A 23,620-nucleotide genomic window follows, 5' to 3' on the forward strand; every position below is an offset into this window, starting at 1 on the left:
GGTCACGAATTATACTTGGAAGTTAAGGTACCAAAAATTCTGATTGGGGGGGTAGGAGTATAGACAGAGACATTCAGATCTGAGCTTTGCCGACAACAACACCATTTTTTTGTCTACACTGACAGTCCGACTAGTCACTAAACATTTACAACTTCTCGCTGCCGCTGCACATATTTCACATTCCCGCTTTAATTAAGTTGATCACAAACATCTTGCCTTGTCACCAACAACAACATGTATTGCATAATTACCCATGCATGATGGCTGCATGATGCATGTATCCCTTATGTAAGGCACTTGCTACATGTGTGTCATCGCAACATGGCAACGTACCCCCAAGAGACTTTAAATTATTAGCAGCCAGTACATGTGTGTCTTGTTGACATGGAATCCAGCATGCAGGACGCAAAAAAAAAAAGAAAAACAATGCTGTCAAACATAAGATAGTTGCAGAGTTCATGCCTGAACTCCTCCTTCCACGCAATCACAGCCAATTTTGAACCATGTATCCACAAAAGGCGCCTTTGAGACTTTAGAGCGCCTCGTTGCGACATAGAAATCCTCGGAATGACCCGGTTGGGATATATTCCAGTTACCAGTTTGAGTGCATATATTTTCAAACATGTAGTGTTTGTTTAAGAAAGATGCTAAATGAGGCAACATCCATTTTCACAGTCAAATCAGTTTGAATTGAATTACAGTTGACAGTTGAGCGTTGCTCCATTTCAACATATTCAACCGACACTCCCACCACATTTGAGAGCAGAGAGAAGTGCTTTATTTTTCTTTAATTGAAAGTGTCATTTTATGTACTTAGTAGAGGTGTTAAAAAAAAAATCGATTCGGCAATATATCGCGATATTACATCTCACAATTCTCGAATCGATTCAATAGGCGCCCAAATCGATTTTTAAATGTCCATTTTTGATGGAAAAACATTCAACAAAATGTCTTACTTAGGGTTAGGGTTCACACCTTAATCATGGAAAAATGTTATATTAATTAATGGAACATTAAGCCTTAATATTTTATTTCATAGCTGTTCAAATATGAAACAGATTACAACAAATAAAATGGCTCACAGTTATGACTGAAGTTTCAGATAAATAAATAATAATTTTTCATACAAATCTTACAGTGTACATGTACAAGTTTACTGGTTAGTATTTCCTAAATTTGAGTAAAAAGAAAAAAAAATTGCAACAATCGACTTAAAAATTCGTATTGGGATTAATTGGTATCGAATCGTGACCTATGAATTGTGATATGAATCGAATCGTCAGGTACTAGGCAATTCACACCCCGAATACTTAGCATTGTTTTTTTTGTTTTGTTTTTTTTGTGGTTAACAATGTTATTTCATGTAAATGACTTTAAACAAGGAGCAACATTTGTAAACATAAAAATGAATGGAAAATATCCAACATGCTTTGAGCACATTTTAAAATATTATAAGTAAATGGTGCATAGAAAATACATTATGTACGAGTAATGGGATGAAAATGGAAACATTTTGTTTCTATAGTTAAAGCCTTAGACGAAAGTTATGTCAACAAAGCATTTGGTTTTGAAAGTGTCACTTTTCAGCGATTTTGGGCACTATCTGGTCGAGATAAACAGTCCAAGAACAACAAGCAGCAGTAGTAATAAGTTGTTTTCACTTGCATGTGAGCTAATATCTGTCCAGTTTCCATGCTTGCTTGTGCTTGTCGTAAATCCTCCGCATTTGTTCCCGTTTGCAGAATTTGTCATTTCAGATGGAGACAATCTTAGCACAATTTTCTGCTCCAACATCCTCCCCGGCTCTCTGATGTTGGAATTTGGCTAATGTCGTTGAATGAAAAACACACATGCGCGCACGTACCCGTTTTTTTTTTGGCTTCTGTATGTGTGTGTGTGTGTGTGTGTGTGTGTTGCTGGAGGCCGCCCCGGTGATTACATGGGGGATTACGGAGCGGCCTTTTAAGGGCCAGCTTGTTTGTTTTCACTTGAGCCTGAAGGATAGCAGGGGCTTTGAGGGGATCACACAAGCGGGCTATATGTTTTAATTTACTCCTCCCTTTGTCCGCCTTCTCCCGGTTTTACTCTTTCTATGTAACTCCTCGTTCTCCTCCCCGCTGTGTTGGTTTAATAGAGGGCAGCGGTGACCAATCAGCAGGCCGGGATTATCGCACAGTCGGCCGTAATTGAATTTTAGCTGTCGGCACGGGAACTGAGCAGAGGGATACTGGGGCAGACTGGGTGTTAAAGGGATGGGAGGTTTATTTTTTTTCTTTATTTTTTTTGTTCTTAATGACGAGACACATATTCCACCATCTCGCCAAGTTTTGACCTCAAGCCCGCACACATAGCCTTCATAAAGCTTTTATTTAATAAAGGCTTATGAAGGTAATAACATTTATGGCTTTGCCCTTCATAACATCAGGATGCAGCGATAAAAGTGTAATCGTCAGTCTGGTTCATCAGACGCGTCAACACAACGCTGGAACTCACCACATGGTCGCAACTAGTGAAGCAATAACGCTACACTTTATATACACTCCACACTAATTTATAACAAGAGTATAATTATTGGACTCCAAGGTAATGTTTGTACCAGCCATTTAAAAATTAACAATAATTTAGTGAACAAAAAAACAACAACACATAACTCTTGTCAAAAGGAGCCAACCCACCAGCTCCCCCCAAAAAATGAAACAGCCCATCAATTAGCCAATTAACCAGCAAATCAACCACCAGCTAAAAACAACCCACCAAAAACACCAGCAAATGAAACAGCCCAAAAAATACCCACAATTGTTGAACCAGCCAAAAACTGCCAGAACGAAACGACAACAACAAACAAACTTCATTAATCAACACGCCAGCTAAAAGACAACCAACTGACCGACCATGGAAAACAAAACAAAACAATAAAAACAATAATAAACCAACAAACTAGTCATAAGATACAACCAGCCAAAAGACCCCAACCCACCAGCCAAAAAAACAACCATCAGCTGAAATACCAACCAACCAACCAACCAACCAACCAACCAGCAGAACCAAATAAGCAGATATTAAAAATAATAATAATAATAAATAAAAAATACAACTCACCAACTTCAAACAACTGGCAAAACAAAAGCAAACCACCTGCCATAAAAAAAAACAAAAACAAAACTACAACACTAAACCAACAACAACAACAAAAATAACTACCAGCAAAAATAAGGTAACCATGTAAAACTGCAAGAAACCATCCAACCTAACCACAAACCAACACCAAAATACCAACCCCAGCAACGAACTAGCAAAGAACCAACCACACCAGCCAAACAAACGACACCCCCACCCCCCTTTTTGGTGTGGGGGTTGGGGTGGACATCAACCAAACACCGCCGAGTCCTACCAACTTTACAAAAAGCAAGCAACTAAACCAAGCAACCACTAATGTGCTAAACAGTCCAATGAAAAAAAATCTGTGTGATGATCCGGTAAAAGTTGCAAATACAGGCAAGTATTTGTACTGTTGCTGCTTTCTGTTTGTCATATTTTACTCTTGAGCCCCAGGCTGCCTTGTCTCTTCGTCCTGCTTCAGTGAATTGTTTTTTGGTATTTTATGCCATTTCAATCTAATTTTACTGTGACTTGTTTTTTTTCTTCCCAAGCTCGATCAGTATAATTAAATGAATGCTCAGCCCTAATTACGTCTATCAACATGATTCTGTTGACGCCGATAATTAATTACAGTGCAGTGGCAATATGGGGGAAGTGATTATATTGATTGTTACATCAATTATAATGATTAAGTATTGTGACGTCACATTATTGACAATTTGTTGAGACCAATGTGCATATTGCGAGTTTCAAACCAATTGACCTTTGGCCTTTTTTTTTTTTTTTTTTTTGGCTTCCAAACAATTACTTTGACTGCACTGTCAACTGTGGGACCTTACATAGACAAGTCTGCTTTTCCAAATCATGTCCAATCAATTGGATTTACCACTGGTGGACTAAAAAAAAAATTCCATGCGCACTGTGCATTACACTTGCATATGCCTTCAGGCTCCATTTTAACGCCCTCTGATTGGGTTTGTCTGCGCTAATGGGCCTCATAAGGCGCCTCCTCGCCCCAAATGAGAAGCGAAAAGGTCGACGCAAAGTTGGGAAATAAATACGACAACAACACGGCGAAATCAAAAAGAGAGAGAGTGAATGAGTCAAAATAGGCAAAGCCGTCCAAAGAAAAGCGAGCGCCGAATAGAAGCGGCCTTGTGTGCGAGTTAGCGACGAGGAGCGGCGCTGCATAGCAATGGCCTCTCGCCTCGCGCTTTAATCAGCCGCCCTGCGCTAAACATGGGCCGACCCTCCTCTTCCTCCTCCACCACTCTGGACTCATTTAATCAGAGCCTCGACTCGTCTGCATGCATCAGCGTTGCACAAAGAGCAACAGCGTGTGAATGGAAGAATGGGAAAAGGAGCCTCAGAGACAAACACGCCGAGGGAGAGAGAAAATAGACTTCTGCTCTCCTCCTCCTCCTCATACAGAAAGAGGAAGGTGACATTTTTTTTTATTTTTAAGAGGCGACACGGTTGATTTGTGTGAGCTCGCACGTTTAATAAACGCTCAAGGGGGACTCAGACTGGCTTAAACCAACTACAATAGGACACCTCTGCCAAGGCAGAAGTGTTAAAGTACATTTAAATGTGTTTGTTTTTTGTTGTGTGACTTAATTGGCTGCTTGTCTCAAGGAGCGTAATGTGAGATATTTTCAAATGGGGTGATACTTTTTTAATTCTTTGCGGGGAATGTTCGCTCACAAAGACTTCACTTATTGGGGTGGGAAGTAACAAACTACAAATACTTCATTACTTGGCTTGAGTAGCTTTACTTAGTACTTGATTGCAATGGAACCTCGGTGATTAATCCTTTCCAGAAAGCCGGATTAAAGCTGAGTCATACCAAAACCAAAGCAATTTTTCTAGTAGGGAGTAATGTAAATCCAATTAATTTGTTCTGGACACCAAACTTTTTTTTTTTTTTTTTTCCCTTACATAAAATTAATGTAGATTTTCATAAATAATTGAGTGAGATACATTAAACCTGGCAATGGCAATATTCAACAGGGCAAGCTTGTTTTTACAATTCAAGGCAATAATAAGCCTCACAGTCTGCTCGGCAACACTTGCACAAATTGGGGCAACGTCGACACAACATCCTGTCAAAAATGGCGCCCTCAGAATAACAGTATGCCAGTTTAACGACAATTTGACTACACTTTAATTTAAATGTAACTGTTAAATAAGCCACCATTTGATCCAAGAAAGAGTGGTGATGCGGCCGTTTTATTATACTGTGTGCTTTTTTATTTTGAAGGTCTGACCTTCGACAGGATGTGTTACATGGTGCCTTTAGTGTTGCTGAGCAGACAGGGAAGATTATTGCCTTGAGCTGTAAATAAAAGATTGCATTGTGGAATAAGCCTTGCTGTGGCTGTCTGTTGAACCCTTTCAACACAACTTACAAAATACTTCGGATGAGAATGCATGGATTTGTGGGAAATGAATGGCTGAGTCACGTTTTTTTTGGGGGGTTTTTTTTGTATGTTTTTTAAACCGAGTGGATGTACAAAAACTAGAAATAAATTTAGACCCTCCACCCCCTAAAAAAATAATTGAAAATCAAATCATACAAAAACTGGGGCATGATCAAACCACCGTTCCACTTGATTAATTTTTCTGACGTTTTACTTTTACTCTCTAAATTTGAAAACAGATTTCTGTACTTAATGTTTATTTCTTAAGATGCACAGAGTGAGAGAGAATTAAACTCACTCACTCACTCACTCACTCACTCACTCACTCATACGCCTTCTGTTCATTTCATTCTAATTAATTAGAACACGTCGGCAGCGGCTTGCACGCAACACTTGGCGCTTTAAACCACAACTGGCAGCTTCCTGTTTGTGGTGAACTTTTCTGTGTTTCTCTCTTTGTTGTCGTTGTTGTTTTTCTTTCCCGCTACGAAAGTGCACAAAAGTGTTCGGGAGCCGTCGCTGTTGCGCTTGAATAATTCTCGGCTGAGGCCAATTAAGTATTCGCAGTCAATGGGGCACCAAAGTGTTTCTTTGCCTGGAATGCGGATGCTGCTGTTCAGTTTACTCGCCTCACTTTCTCCTCAATTGTTCCATTACGTGAACAAAGCTTCTCTGCAGGAGAAAGCGTCCCCCCCCCCACCACACCCCCTCCGCCTGCAGGTGTAAAAATGATTTTACGACAAACCGCTGACTGGTGCTGAAGGTGCCGATCCCTGCCGATGCGCCGTAGCTTGGCGGGGCTTTGAAGCGGTCAAATGCGTTCTTATTTTTATTCTTGTTCAGTATTTTGCATACGCTTGAACCCATGTGGGCTTTTTGTAATGTCTGCTGCGATGAAGAAAAACAAGTTTTAAATTTATGCTAATGTGCATCTCGAGTCCAATGCTAATGTGGGTCTTTTGATTTTTCAATAACACCACAGTCAGCCGTCTTTGTGCATTACATGAATTAGCAGCAACTGGTTGTGTGAAGGGACACTCGTAGCCTAGCATTTTGGGGCCCGATCCGTGTGGTTATTTTTTGCAGTTCAAGGACATGTCTGTATTAAGAAGAAGGTCAAAGAAAAATCAACAGTGTCATGGCATTGCCAAAAAAGTTAATCCAAATATCACACTTATTTAGGCTCACAGCTAACTCATTCACTCGCTCACTCACTCACAACTCACTTGTAACTCACAACTGACTCATTTACTAACTCAGATAGAACTCAAAAACATAGTCGCTAATTACAAATTAACTCATTCACTCCATCAATCAAAACTAACTCATATACTTGCAACTCACTAACACAGCTGCTCCTTCAGAATTTACTTGATCACTCACAACTAAGTCACTCAACACTGACTGACTCACGCATACTTACGCGGAACTACAATGTTCACAATTAACTGGCTCATTCACTACAAAAAAAATACAAATAAAAAATACAAGTCACTTTCCATGTGACTCAACTCACTAACTCAGTTGGGAATTCATAAATCACTTCCTTATTTACAACTGAATCACTCACTCAACAATTACTGACTCACTAATTCACTCAATCAAACTTCACTCAAAATTACAGTATGTACCACTGACAACTAACTCATTGACTTGGTCGATTACAACTGATCCATTCACTCGCTCACTCACAACTCACTTGTAACTCGCAACTGACTCATTTACTAACTCAGATATAACTCACTAACACACTTGTTCACACACAACTAGTCACTCAATAACATAGTGGCTAACTACAAATTAACTCATTCACTCCATCAATCAAAACTAACTCACATACTTGCAACTCACTAACTTCACTAACTCAGCTGCTCCTTCAGAATTTACTTGATCACTCACAACTAAGTCACTCAACACTGACTGACTCTCACATTCTTACGTGGAACTACAATGTTCACAATTAACTGGCTCATTTACTAAAAAAAAAATAATACAAGTCACTTTCCATGTGACTCAACTAACTAACTCAGTTGGTCATTAAAAAAAATCACTTACTCATTTACAACTAAATCACTCACTTAACACTTACTGATTCACTAATTCACTCAATCAAACTTCACTCAAAAATACAGTATGTACCACTGGAAACTAACTCATTGACTTGGTCAATCACAACTCATCCATTCACTCACTGATTCACAAATCACTTCCAAATCAGTCAGTCGCTCATGCAAATATTACAACTTCATTTTGCAGTCATTTACTCTCTTACAAAGTACTCGTTAACTTACTTACCAGTGACTCACAACTTACTTGCTCACTCACTACTAACTCATTCACTTTCTCCCTCACAACTCATCATTTACTTTTTCACAACTAAATTGCTCACAATTAATTGTCTGTCTCCCTCAAAAAATCCAAACTCACTCACTCACTCACTACTAACTCATTGAGTTGCTCACCCACAACTCATTTACTTATCAGTCACAACCTACTCATTACTCACTCACTCCCATCTCATTTACAATCACTCACTAAAAAATAATAATAATAATAATAATAATAATTCACTCACTTACTCGCTCACAAGAAACCGGTTCAATACTGGCTTACTAACTTACTCATTTCCTCAATCACTAAACCGCTCACAATTAACTTTTAGCACAATTAGCGCAAAAAACGTAAGTCACAATTTACTTTCTTAATGACTAATGAGTCCCTCTTTCATCACTCACTCACTCACTCACTCACAACAAAACCCACTTGCGCAGAATCTGATGCTATGTCAAAATGAGCTTTTTAGGAATGTTGTGGTCTCTGTCTGGGCACGTCCGTATTTATGAAAGCCGCCATGACAACAAGCTGAAAAGCGACCTACGCTGTGAGCTGCAGGCTTCAATTAGCTCGTCGCCGAATCCAAACTTAGCGCAATTGTCAGCTGTCGCACCCCCGCAGCTCTCGGCGGGCTTCCTCCGAGGTGTGTTTTACTTCACCGACGGGGTTCGGGGGGGAAAAGTGCTTTTGTTTACGTTGAGATTTCCAATCCCCTTTGAAAACAAGCACGGGTAATTAAAGATTTAATCATTTTTTTTGCTCATGTAAACATGCAATCGCTTCGGAAGCAAACATTTAAACATTTACACTCGTGTTGTTTTTGTAGCAACGCGCTGAATATGCCACCCCGAAATATCCGTCGACATCATCGACTCGGCGTTGATGGTTAATGTGTTTTCTTGAACTGGAAAGTCCCCCCATACCGCTCCCCCTCCAACAGGCGCGGGCTAAAGAAGCCCACACACTCTTTATTTACTCGGCATCACTCTTCTCAGCAGGCCTGCTCTGCTCGTCCATCTCCCGTCGTTATCTTATCGCTGACTGCTGACTGAGTGCACATGTCTGAGTAAGGCGGCGATAAGAAGATGTGACGGAGGAAACGCAGACTCTCGCGCTCGCGAAACTGTCTGGCCTTTGCGGCTGTGTTTATTTAACATTTGTTTTGTTGTTTTTGTCTGTCTGTTAGGTGAGAAGCTACAGAGATCAACTGCTGAGCTCACTTTGCAACACTCAAAAGGTACTGACATTTTTCCATTCATATTTCCCAGTTATGGTGTCCCCCAGTCTATAAATACAGTATTAAGAAAATATAAATGTAAATTCAGTGTAACTTGAATTCTGAAGTGCCCCAGCATACTTTTTTTTTTTTTTTTATTATTATTATGAGCTGCTTCTTATTTGGAGTTTTTTGGGGACCACTTCCACTGTTTGCTGAACAGGACCATAAGCCAAATGCACAAATACATAATGAAAACACACACAAGGAGCATGGAGCATTTGCTAAGCACATGGAAAATAACCATACAGTCCCTTCCAAAAGTAATGGAATGGCAAAGTCAATTATTTATTTATTTATTTATTTATTTACTATACTGCCTACGGGTTTAAGGAGGTAAAATGCATACTCTATTGGGTTAAGGTCTGGTGGTTGACTTGACCAGTCTCAGACCCCCCAACCCCCCCTAGTTGAAGTCCTTAGTTGTGTTGGCAGTGTGTTTTGGGTCATTTGTGTTGTTGCATGAGGAAGCTTCTCCCGAATATGAAAAAGTCTCAAAGTTCCATACCAGAAATGTACCAGGAAGTCTGTCATTTTGGTAGGAAGTGGCCATTTTGGGTGAATTATATGGCCTTGACAAACTTCTACAATATAATTTGCTTGACAGCTGTATTGCAAAGATTTTTTGCTCAGTGGCGCATTGTGTCATAGTTTGATGGTAATTTTCAAGGATTAGATTTATATTAAAAAAAAAAAAAAAAAAAAAGGTGCATCAGCCCATTAATTCCCACAGTTTTAATTTGTTTGTGTAATTTTAATCAAACAATTGTTTATTTTTATTCCTGTGGCAGATCACCAATCATGCTGGTGGAAAGCATTGCAAAATTAAAATATTTCATCGAGAAAAAGGAAGAAACATCAGTAAAAAAGAAAAATTAAGGGTGCAAACCCCCCCACACACTTTCGACTGTTAACATTTTTCTTGATACGTTAATATCTTGAACGTTAATTTCACTACATAGTCTGAATGTTCAATTTGTCTGTGGGGGTGTGTGCGCGCGCGTGTGAAATAAGGACACATATTTGCATTGTGTATTTAGGTCGAGTCTCCCGTCAGCTAACTGACAATTTAAAAGTCCAATTCGATGGCCGACCTCATCAATAAGAGTCAATGCATGTTCAAATCCCCTAGCAGCAAAACAGTTATTATCAGTTCCCAGGCACAAATTAGCAATTTTGCTTTTAATAATAAGAGCGTGTGTTGCATCTGTGTTGCTTTTTTTGTTTTTGTTTTGGTAGGCGTAACGCGTTCCCTCCGGGCGGCAATTAGCTCTCAATGAGCGCTCGCGTGGCGGGCTCCGGGGACAATTAGCGTGCGGTGTGAGTAAGCGACTTGTCATATTTTGTAGCGCACAATAAGCCCAACACAAACCACCCACTGTGGAATTCCTTGGAAAAACGACGCCACTGCAGCGTATGTACAGATTAAAGGAAAATCCCATATAAATGAATGCAGACGCTCCATAACTATGGATTTTAATCTGTTCCGTGACTGTGCTCCTAATGCAAATTACTCTTATCTCAAATCAACTTTCCAGATTGAAATGAATGGAAAGGCCATTAACCCATTCCAGAATACCTCCAAACCAGCAACATCATCACGTAGCATGTTTTTTAAGCACCTTATAGTTCTATATAAAAAAATAAATAAATGTCGTAATAAACAATGAAAGAAAATGAAATTAAATATTTTTCCTTCACTGCTACATAGGAGCCAATATTACCATAAATTGCCAGTGAGACATCGTCATTCCACCAAAAAAAGGTTTACATTTTCATAAACATGCAAACGGAAAAATATGAGCTTGCAGACAGGTGTGTTGCTTTATGTTTGGCTATTGTTAGCATTTAATAATGAGCATGTGACAAACCTTCACTTAGCAACATGATTCAGTTAGCCAACTGACTGTGCGCAATATTTTGAATTTCTGAAATTATTTTAAACACGTTTATATTTCTCTATGACAGAGTGGACATGATAAGCTTGACCACATCTAACTGTACACATAATATGATGAAAAGTATGTATTTGTTGTTGAGACTAGACACTGTTTCAACCTCCATTGAAGAATGACAAAATGTTGGTACTGGTGTCAGTGATAACATCAGAGGGTTTCTTAAAGAAGAACGTAACCATAATGACAGGGTGGACATATGCAAAAATGTTCAACATGATTATGAAAATAGACTTTGAATGATAAGTCAGTCATTTTAGCAAATAAAAATCACGTACATTTAAAGAGACTTAACATTGTACTGGTGCATATGTGTAAATTTTTAGCCACTCAAAATAATAATACCTCTGAGTTTAGTTATTCTGCTTTTCATGATGATTGACTGATTCTATTGAGGACAGCAAAAGCACTTTGTAGCCACCTGTAGTCACCAATAGGACATCCAAGCATAATCCTGGCGTCTCATTGCATTCTGGCCCAAGAAACAAATGTTATCAAGCTCATATTCCATGTACTGTTTTGACGCCGTATTGACAAACACACAAGGACAAACAGATTGGACACACGGAGTGTCTGACATTTAGATTCCCCTCCCTCCTTTTTTTTTTTTTTTTTTTTGTCCCTTAAAATGTGTCTTGGCCGGCAGTATTGGTTTTCTCCAAGAGTTCCGCAGAGTTCCGGAATGAGCGTACATGATTAGCATTCATCCCTCTCGCCACAACCAGCCACTGTGAGAAAATGTCAGACGGCCGTCTCGGTAAAAGGTAAAATGTCAGGAATGCTGCGCTGGTGTCATTTGGAAAAATCCAACGTGAGCAGCTTGATGTTGTTGTTTTTTAAGCCTGCCCCCCAAATATGTGAAGACAGTACACGCAACCAGAAACATATTGATTATCGTAGAGATGCGTTGGTGGTTTTATTGATCCGATTGTGTTCAGCTACTGTAGTCAGTGAGTTGTACATATGCCACATGCGTGTGTTTGATTGTATATTTGTTCTTTTACATGTGTTTTTTGTGTTAGTGTGCATTTCATTAGTTTGTGGTCTTATGTCCGTGTTTGCATACGCACTCATGCATGTTTGTCCATTTGTCAGCATGTTTTTGTGTGTGATTTCCTTGTGTGTTTGTGGCTTAATACCCAAGGTGAAGTCTCAAATACGACGAAATCAATACTCACTCTGGGACTTTATTCTGTAATTCATTCATAACATTTTTGAGCCATCAATTGGCAGATGTGCCGTAACTGGAATGCCTTTGCGCTGTTTTGTAAGATCACACAATGACTCGAGGTCACACCATCACGAAACGGCCTCTTAATCAGAGCCTGTCGTTATGAAGCTCGGGAAAACAGGTCACTGTTGTTCCAAGACCGTACACGCATACACACACGCACACTTTCACCCTATGGAATCAATTTATCCTGCCAGGGAAACATCAGATTTGCGCTGATGGAATCTACAGCAGAATCGAGGTCAATGCTTCTTTAAATTCTATCCCCGGGATAACTTGCTTTATAGTTTGGAAATATAGTCTGCATGCACAAAGTTGACAATCTTGTATATCAATATTGTTTTTGTAATAGTCTATTTTCATTGGCTCGGACAACTGTTGCTTTGTCTGTATGTATGAAAATGCAGCTTATCCCAACATTCTGTTCTGGTCTAGGTAATTTCACCAAATTTGGCAGCAATAAAAATAGCCTTAATGTTATTCTTTCACCCTCAAATTTGATGACTTTTCCCCAAAGTGACCCCAAATAAATACATTAAAAAATGCCTTTTTTTTTTTGATAGATGTACGAAGTCAAATTTGGTGTCTCCTGAAATGGGTTTTAGATTTAACAGTATGTCTTAAACCAAGACAAAAAAAACAAAAAAAAACAAACAGTTTTCAAAAGGGAGCTTGAAACATTCCAGGTAACTGTTTGTTTCCACCACATTTGCACAGATTTTCTGGAGAAGCAAGCACAGGTTTTTGAAGGGTCACGGTGGAGTCCAAATTGATCCATGGCATACGACATACCAATGAACCTTTTTGAGGCCTATTAATTAAAAATAAAAAAAATAAAAAAATGTATTTTAGGGGTAAGTGGAATATTAGGGGAAAAAAAAAAAACATTAGCCCCAGACACTAGTCTCACCAATTGTCAAAGAATTGGGGGTTATATATTATATGATGCACCAAAAAGTCTCAAGGACCAGTCCTTGAAGTCAATTTGGAATGAAGCTGACATTTTGGGTGAATTCCAGCGCTTTGGTGAACTCCGCCTACGGAATTAGCCCAAAGAACCCCAATCAATTGAAAACATTTAGGATCAGGATTTCTGGCCTTGGCAATGGTCTGCTCTTCCAAGTGAGTGCCATTGAAGTTAATGTATTCAAGCCTTGGTCCGCTTTACTTGAGTCCCTACAGTGACTGTGCATAAAAAAATATGTGCACCGAGAGAGACGTGAAGAGGCAAGTGAGTGCAAAGGATGTGACAAGAATGTGTGTGTGTGTGTTAGAGGGGGTCGTGGTGCTTGTCGTGTTGCGGGAACGGCGAGGGACGCCGGCATCTCAGAGGCGAACGGAGGAAGAAGTTGAGAAGCGGTGTGGAATCGAAACTCGGGCCTCCCTCGCTGGCTTGTTAATCTCCGAGGACTTGACATTTGAAAACCTTCCTTCCTCCTCTTCATCCTCCTCTTCCTCACTTCCTCTCAGCTCACTGATGTGTGTAAATCCAGCAGTGAATAGACTGGAATTTCACCACCGCTCTAAATCCCCTCCTCTCAAACCAGGAACGATTCCTCTCTAACTGCACATGCAAAGACGGACTTGCCCTGGAGATTTTGTGTGACGGCTACCAAAATTAACACCACAAATGCTAACCAGATGAGCAATGCTAAACTGAAGAAAAGTGTAAGTTTTCATCACAGTTGATAGCTATTGATGATATATGTTTCTAATTCAGCACCCCTAATACCCGTTTAATTCAGCAATGTTATGTTCTGAGGTTGGATCCCAAAACGCAGACACAAAATAAGATTTTAACAATTTATTCAAATAATATCAAGATACGTGAAGCTAACTTGGGCTGTGGAGGTGCACAGGGAGACAGAGGTAATAATCCGACAAAACACACACTTCTCGGACAGGCTTATATAGACAGAGAATCGATCTGATTGGTTGTGGCTAGACATGTGGGTAACATGACTGACATGGAATAATCTGATTGGGTGTTGACCAGATAAAGAGATTAAAGATTCCTTCTGAACAGTTGAAACGAGATGCTGGTTACATCAGGTCAAAACAGACACTTGACCACACAGTCATGACCCTAACATACCCCTTGCATGGCCTTAGTCATGACAGTAAGCATGACCCTTGCATGACCTTAGTCATGACTAGTCATGACTGAAAACATAAACCTTGCATGACCCTAGTCAAGACAGTACTAAGCATAACCCTTGCATGACCCTAGTCATGACAGTACTAAACATAACCCTTGCATGACCCTAGTCAAGACAGTACTAAGCATAACCCTTGCATGACCCTAGTCATGACAAGCAACATGAAACTTGGTAGGCAACTCTAAACCCACAAAAGCTTGTAAAAAATCAATGCCTGAAAACAAACAAACAAACAAACAAACAAACAAGAAGTTTGGTATCTTGGTTTGAACAGGTCATGTTGATCACTACCGGGCTATTCAAAAACAAGCTTCTCCTACAATTCAACCTCTGAAGCCAGTTTAGCTTTACAACAGGTAACTTGGTAGGCAACTCTAACATGAGTAGACCCACCCCAAAAAATGTAGCAAGAACTCATGATTGAAAAAACTACACTAGAAATCTGCTATGTTGGTTTGAAAAATCAGCTTTGAAGTCATGAAAGACCATTTTTGGATAGTTCGTTATTGTTGTTTTCTTTTCTCCTATAGCTACCACATTTGAATAATGTACACTAGCTGGATAAACAAAGCTAGAATACAGGACATTGCATGCGGCTGTAGCATGATGGCAAAGTTTGATTACATTCCATAAAACGTTTTTCTATTTGAAAATTCTGCAGCTGTAGCCAATTTCACTTAGCAACATAAACAATTGTCTATCCTGAATAGACCTACAAAGAAAGCCATGCCTGAAAAGACACAGGAGGTCTTCCATTTTGGTTTGAAGTGGCCATTCTAGGGCCATTGAAGTGCAGTAACTTCTGTCCCGATGCTTTGATTTGCTTTCTTTATTTCCTCGGAAGTAGAGGGGAAGGAGAACAAGTAGGTGAACAGAGGTCACTCTTTATAAACAGAAAGCCATCCCTGAAAAGACACAGGAAGTCTGCCATTTTAGTTTCAAGTGGCCAATTTGTTGTCATTTTGGCAACTTCCAGGAGTCATTCCGACTAACTTGTCACAGAGATTATTTCACAGAGCTGCCGAATTGTGTCTACTAGATTGATGAAAAATTCAAAATGGCTAAGATTTAGAATATTCATCATGTGGTGTAGCGTCGAGCAAATTGGCTGCCTTGTCATAAATCAGAAGCCAGAGTTAACATGAAATTTGATACATATCATGGATTGTGATAAATTGCAAAACAGCCCCTGTAGTCTAACATGACAGCATGGAATTGGGCAGGCATGTCTTTCATAAGACAAAAAAGTTTAAAAAACCCATGTCTGGAAAGTCACAGAGTCTGCCATCCTGCATCCAAGCCGCCATGTTAGTCTGAAAAACTAACAAACCGAAAAAGTTGGAAATGGCCTTTTGACACATTCAGATGAGGATGCTGCTTCCTCATCCTCCAATCAGCAGCAGTCCTTTCCTCTTTTCACACGCAGGTCGTGTTTCTGGTAGCTCACAAACCCGGGGGCCTAAACAAAAACACACACGCAGTCATGTTCAATGGCCGCCAGCAGCAGCAGGTACGTTTGTGCCGAGTCACTGCAAGCGACGTGGCTGTCCGCTCACATCGGGGCCGCTCGCAAATATGACACGGCGAGACGCAGTGGTCGCTGGGAACAAGCAGCAGGGCAAAACCAAGGAGACAGGCCGTCTTCCAAGTATGTGTGTACAACAGAACAGTTTTTGTGTGTGTGGTTAAATGGCGTCGTTATCCTCCTCATAGATGGCCCAATGACGACGGCAGTAATGGCTTTTAATGCTGTGATGTTATGCTCTTATTGCCGCTATCAGTGCCAATGAATCGGTGTCAAAGCTCAAGCAGACACTTTCAGTCCACTTCAAGTCAATGTTTACATGCATTTACAGCACTTGTATGCTGCTCTTTATAGACTATAGACTGGATGTTTTGATTCGGTCTTTTAAAGGGTGTATCGATAATTGTGCATACAATATGCACGATATGGAAAGTCATGCATTCAAAACTATTGAAAAAACAGCCAATGGCCACACTTGGCACACATGCACAATCTGCTATTTCTGCCATAAACCTTATAAAGCAAAAATAAATACCTTATAAATGTCATGCACCATTCCTCAAATAGGAAAAAAATGTGTTTTGATGAATGTGTCATTGGGGATGACTAGGGATTTTTTTGGTGGAAATTTTATTGGTTAAACTTTAGAATTGGTAACATGAAATTTTTGGCAAGCTGAAAAATGTTCCCAAGGTAAATTGAACGAGGTGAACGGTTTAAATTTCAAATGGGAACAGAATGTTATTGAATGTCCCATTGGGAATGAATGGGGATTTTTTTTTTTTTTTTGTTGTTGAAGATGTTAAATTTCATGAAAAATGTGAACTTTGGAGTGAGAAAAATAATAGCCATCAAGGTGGGAAGTTTTGAAATATGTTAAAATGTGCATGATGTGAATCAGATAAAGGAAGTGGAAGTAGATGTGTATTAAAATAATGGGCGCAAGAAAAACAGGACTAACAAATAACGTGTGAATTCTGAAATCATTCATACAATGAGTACTAGTTAAAGCCGAAACCAGCAAAAGACAGGCACTCTTACCTCTTGTTTTAATGGCGATTCCTCAGAAACTTTGACGCCATGCTCCACCCACATTTGATGATATAGGCAAAAAAGCCCCACAGAAAAGAGTGCTTTACAGTTCATTGCCGCCCATTAGTCTACGATCCAGTTGGGGCTCTTTAAAAAGTTATGTCCATGAAATTTGCCCAAAACATCTGCTTCAAGCCAGAATGGCCAACTTGGGTCCTTGAGACTTTTTTTTTTTTTTTTTTTGCATCCTGCTATGATGGACAAGACCACCCAATTTTGTGGAAACCTACTTTTGGGGACTGTTTTTTTTTTTTTTTAAATACTTTTCAGGGGCACTTAACACTTCCTGTTCATGGCAAGGCCTCAAAATGGTGATATTTCGATGCCCTGTTTCACCCACATTAGATGAAGTAGGCAAAAAAAAAAAGCTTAGCAATGGAGTTCCGCCCATCTGTCTCGGATACATGCTACTGATTGGGGCTCATCTGGGAAAATGTACTATAGAGTCTGGAATTCGGCCAAAATGTCTGCTTCAATCTCAAGTCTAACACTTCTTTTTCAGTATCAAGGTTGGGTCAATTTGAGATTTTATTTTATTTTATTTTTTTAATTAAAGTGCCTTATCAAGTTTCTGATCATCATCATCAGTTAATAGTGTGTTAAGTAGTGGCATTAAGAATGTGTTTAGTTGAGTATATGGACTAGGAAACAGCTGCTGCTTATCTGTCCACTGTTGTTATCGACGATGCGGGCTTATCAGTAGACACTTTGTAACCACAAAAGTATCCAGCATAGGCTACAAAGTTATCATCCTTGTAATAACAATGTCATCCTGTGGCTTCTTTCAATGTTTTTCAGCCATGTTGTTTAGTATGCGGCATGTACAAGCAAGCTGGTGTTGATTCAACATAATGACTAGTGAAGGTCACTTGCACTGTGGTGAATCACTTCGCAGCATTATATTTTGATTTGCTGCTAAACAACAAAAAAGTCAGCTTAAATGCTTTCATGCTCTGTGTAAAAAAAACACATGATTCAATCTATCTGATTCACTGGAACTCGGTAAACAATCAAAATGCTATCCTCTGAAATGTGACAAATGGATTAAGTGATAGAATTTCTGTTTAAGCTTTGAAAATGTTGCCTAAAACAATCTGTATGAAAAAGTCATTTTACAATGATAATGTGTTACAGTGACTTATAATGTCAATGATTTGGGGGTCACTGACATTTAGTTGTTGGAGTGTAACAACACGTTTATTATGTTCAACTGAGGCCAATGTTGAATTTTTAGATTTGTCATTTTCTCATGTTCTGCTTGAATTGCAAATTTTCCCACTAGCAAAACCGCTCAACTTTATCATGGAACAGTAGTTCATTATTATTTTGTTGTATTACTTTCTTTTTATGTAGATTTTTTGTCAGAGTTATCCGTTGGCTATTGTTAGCGTTTACCTTTATTTTTAGCTGAATCCTGTTCAGACAGGTCTAAGTTTCTTGACTAAGACATGGGCCCTCTAAATTCTACATCTACCTACCTTAGAATTTGGGTTTGGTGATGATGATGACATTTTTGTATTCCGTTTGCACAATTTATGGTTGACTTGCAAATATTTCCATATCTTGTGTGATCGATGAATGATGGATTGAAACTTTTGCCAGTGTTAGCTAATGGCTAACATTAACTCCCATGGCTTTCATCTTTTTCTTATTTTACCAACTGTGCAAGCAGTAAATTCCATGGCTACTGCTTGGACCTGACCTGAGCTCTGAATATTTTCCAGTCAATCTCACGAGCCAAAACCATTTTTAAAACCTTGCTAGTGAATTAGAATAACTTGCACCCACATGGCAATGGATGCAAATGCAGCGCAAACAAAGGACCCCTGATACTCGCTCTGACGTGAAATGATGAAATAAGACGTGAATAATGGAATATGCCCGGCTCGCCCGGGCATTGTTTCATTCCCCGCACATATTACATCATCAGCAAATCCCTCTATTGGATCACGTCGTGCGGCTGGCTCCAAATCAATTGGGAGCGCAAACAGGAACTGTGGTGTAAAGAGTATTAAAGTCGGCCTCTTCAGATGAACGATGATGGCCGACTGCGCCACTAAATCCATCGCAGACTACAGGCGGATTGTGGCTTTATGTGGTTGGTTATCCAAACACCACATTCTGCTTCCCCCCCCCTTATTTGAGTCATATAGTCAGAGGTGGCAAAAGTAGTAGTGGCAGTAAAAGAGGCCAAAATCCAGATGTTGGGGAAATTTGTTCCCATGACTTCCCTGTTTGCTGTCAAAACTGCGATTAAAAAATAAATCTAAATTTAGGTAATGCTAACAGAAAAAAAATATCTTTGTGTTTTGTACAGTACAGTAACAAAGTACATTGCTTCGCGTACACACAGTTGAGTTAATTGCTGTTACATCATTTTTCTTTACTCTTCCAAGCCCTTCATGTCTTCGTTTGACACGAAGGTTAAATAAAGAGAGCTCACCTTTTGGCTCGCGCGTCTGTCAGTCTTCAGCTTGTTTGATATCAAATCAAAGCATCTTGTTTAGCGCGTCAGTAGCAAGAAGGATTACTTCGGAATACAAAGCAGGGCCACATTGGGTCTGGATCCTTCTATGCGGAACCGTATAGTTCAACCGGAAGTTGCGTTTGGCACTCCAGTCAAAGCAAATGAGGGTTTTTGTGTGTATATAAAAGGAATATTCTATCAGGGTCAGGGATAAGGAATCAGATAAGGGTTTCAAGCCACTGCTTTGGTTTCAAATGTGAGTTTTAAGGGTGTCCCAACATCTCATTTGGAGGGAATGACATGCCACTTTCAAATATAGTATATGTGCTCACTTATATTACTGCACATAACAGTGACACCCAGAAGTTGATCATTAAAAAAACAAAACAAAACAAAAAACATACATATCCATCCATTTTCTTAACCACTTATTCCTCACAAGGGTCGCAGGGGGTGCTGGAGCCTATCCCAGCTGGCTACGGGCAGTAGGCAGGGTACACCCTGAACTGGTTGCCAGCCAATCACAGCATACAAATAAAAATATATCAGTTAAGTTTTCATCAAAGCCAGTCAATTACAGGAAAACATTTACATAGAAAAGAATTACTCAAATAATAGATCATTAACGTTCACATAATCAATAAAAAAAATAAAAATAAACATTTATTTAAAACATATTTAGTGAATTATTTTCTTTTAATCATTCAATCAATCAATCAATCAATCATGCTCCGGTGCAGTTGCATTTCATAAAATAAAATTAAAAATATATCAATAAAAACAAGCCAAAAAATTCCCTTGATTACAGTTTTCCCTCGTTTTCCGCTGGGGTTAGGTTCCAAAAAATACCCGCAATAAATGAAATCCGCGAAGTTGTTAGCTTTATGTTTTACAACTCTTATAAATGTTTTAAGGCTCTAAAAGCCCCGACCGCACAATTTATACACTTTTCTCATTGAGGCATTTACATGTTCTCCCATTTCTCTCTTGTTCGAACATTGATAATGTTCAAACCTTCATAAATTTTATAAAATGGGTATATTACTGTAAAAAAATATGCAAAATTGCACTTAAAAAAAATCCGCGATACAGCGAGACCGCGAAAAGTGAACCGCGTTATAGCGAGGGAAGACTGTAATCATTTTCTCCTTTGGTTAATTATGAATCAATAATTTTACATTGGATTTATAGAATTAATCATTTTTTTAATACCATAAAAAATTATACTAATAATTACAAATATGCCAAACATTTCAGTCATTTTCCTCATAATAAAATGCAATATTCTAAAAATAGTAAAAAAAAAATAATAATATAAAATATATGAAAAATTAAGTGATTCATTGTTTGATCATTTTACTAATAGGCAGTGCATTCAAAATAGAAAATTAGTCAGTAATTCCCAATTAGCAATTACTCGCTTAAATGAACAAGCATAATTAAATTCTCTTCTTGAGACATACAATACTAAACTCTGTAACCTATATAATCTCGATACGCTATATGGAAGTAAAATAAAACAAACAAACAAAAAACATTATGAAACACCATGTTATGTACAACCACTTCATAATGCTACTTTGAATATTATACGTGTGCACAGAGCAAGAATAATTTGCGGTGATGGCAAACAAACTGAGATACAAAACATCAACTTGTTGACCTCGACCACTTTCTCCAAAGCATTTGTGCGTCAGTAGTGCTTGATTGCGCCACCCCTCCAATAATTGCAACGACAACCTCACTACAGTCATTACAATCACTCCCGGCTGTGGCCACATCGACTTCCTGCTCTTCATCCTCTTCCCCTCTCGTCCATCTTCACCAGCATGTGGTATGAATCACCGTCATGATAATGGAGTCTGATGTACACACACACACACACACACTTAACATCATCAAGCCATTGACAATGGCCTCCGCGCTCTAATTCTCTGGCCCTCCTCCAAGTGAGTTCACTATTCAGCCGACATGTTTTCTTCTTCCTGCAATGTCTCACTTGAGTGTGCTTTTTTCTTTTCTTTTCTAAATTAGCTAATCCATACATGAAGAGAATGTGATGAACTACCTTGGGAACCTAAATGAATGTTGTTGAACGTATCCTATATGATGCTATTTGTTTGCCGGATAACCTAAGCGGGTGTTCTCAAACCTGTGAAAGTATCACCTTAAAAAAAACAAAACTTGACTCTCACAAGTAATACCACCATGACCAAATTGTCATCAAAAGTGAAGTTTACTCCTAAAAAGTACATTCAATATTGTAAGCCACTGCACAGTTTGAACATTGACACTGTGCTTAAAAATGACCCAAAAAAACCCCTTCAATAATGATTTATTTAAAATGTCGCTTCAATAAGTGCTTTGAAACAAATTGTTCTAAAATATTAAGTGCAAATTTATAATACTTAAGAGTTAGATACACCCGAACACAATTAAATACAATACTTTACAAAATGTATTGTCTTGGATTTTAATGTTCTACATTGCATTAGAAGGATTAGCAACCACTAAAAACTGAGCCAGGTTAAGGTTTGTTCAGAGTTAAGTATTTGAGTTGTCGATATCGCAATATATTGTTGCGCTCTCTGTTGCAATAAATTATCGATGCACTGACGGTAGATATCGATATAATGTGTCCAGTTGTGCAGTGTTATGTTATAAATGTTTATGCACTTTAATTTGTCTCACTTTGCAATGTTTACAGTTAAAAGGCTCAGAGGCAGTGAGGCATTATGCAAATCTTTGTACATTGTATAAAATTTTGGCACAGAATAAATGCATAATTGGACTTAATTGCATTTTCCTTTTTATGGGCATTTGTTGGCTTTTTCAGTTGCATATCGTGATATATTGCTAAATTTTTTTGACAATATACATCAAAAATCGTAGATATTGTGTATCGTGATATTATCGATACCGTGAGCCAAATATATCGAATCGTAGTTTACCCATATCGTCCCACCCCTATTAGCAACCCAATCAAACTGATCCATTATTGCGTGAAGGGTTTGGGTTAGCATCTCAGTAAAATATGTTCCAGGATAGATTAGCCTTAGGGTTAGGACTAAAGGGCAGGTGTTATGTTTATGACCTACTAAAGAAAAATTGATTCTTAGCAAACCATTAGGTTTAGCATTCATATTAGTGGGGTAAGGTAAGATTAAGCAAGCCAATGAAAACTGATCAAGTATATTAATGGCTCGCATTAGCGACTCCATAAAAAAGTATTCGAGGACATGGTTAGTGTTAGAGTTAGCAACCCAAAATAAACTGTTGCAGAAGAAGGTTCGGTTTAAGACTTTGGGGTTATTGGTTAGGGGTTATGGATAGAGATTTTTGTTTTGTTATACTAGGTGTTGGAGCCATTATCGCGAAGGGGACTTGGAATTAATAAGTCAATGAATTTGTAAAGAGGTTAAGATTAGTTAAGTTTAAATAAGTACTTATCCAAGTTGTAACTTAGTTCTGTTTTGTTTTGAAGGTTTGACCATAGTGGTAATAGTATGCCCCCACTGGCCAGGTATGGCTACTGCATTTAGATGTGTGTACTTCCTGCTGGGTAAAAGGCTGAAAAGCAAGATGGCTGCCGTAGTTCTTTTTGGTGTGCGTGTGTGTGGGAGGGGAGACAAGCTAGGCAGGCCTCCCAGCTTGATAAGGTTTTTCAAGCATTAGTCGCATTATTAGCATTATTATTTGACTACCATTTGATATCCTGTAATATTTCAAGCCAAAGGATTAGTATTGTTCACATATCACCTCTTCAAACTACCCAACATCCATAACCCGGTTCCTGACATCATCGCCTGACCAAACAATTGGTGAGTCAATGCATTGAAGCCCTGCTGAGACCTGCACTTGTCATTCAATTAAGAACACTTGAAATCTGAGAAAAATGGCACAAACACTAAGGCTGTATACATAAAGTAAATAAATATATGGTACTTACCATCCATCACTACTTCTGATCTTTTGCACTCCATCTTTTCTTTTTAAACTAAAAATACCAATTTCTCACTCCTTCCAAGGGGATCAGGGGTTAGGTTTAGCAACCCAATACTA

General features: G+C 38.8%; 1 long non-coding RNA gene across 2 annotated transcripts in view; it reads left to right on the forward strand.

Annotated features, from left to right (window-relative positions):
- LOC144000942 (uncharacterized) overlaps positions 1-23,620 on the forward strand; it is a 305,500-nt gene that overhangs the window by 54,791 nt on the left and 227,089 nt on the right. For both annotated transcript variants that reach the window (XR_013278337.1, XR_013278338.1), the window contains exon 3: positions 9,040-9,090. This is a non-coding gene — a long non-coding RNA (uncharacterized LOC144000942). The remainder of the gene's footprint in view (positions 1-9,039; positions 9,091-23,620) is intronic.

The sequence above is a fragment of the Festucalex cinctus genome, chromosome 14, assembly GCF_051991245.1.
Source record: "Festucalex cinctus isolate MCC-2025b chromosome 14, RoL_Fcin_1.0, whole genome shotgun sequence".
In the NCBI taxonomy this organism is placed as follows: domain Eukaryota; kingdom Metazoa; phylum Chordata; class Actinopteri; order Syngnathiformes; family Syngnathidae; genus Festucalex; species Festucalex cinctus.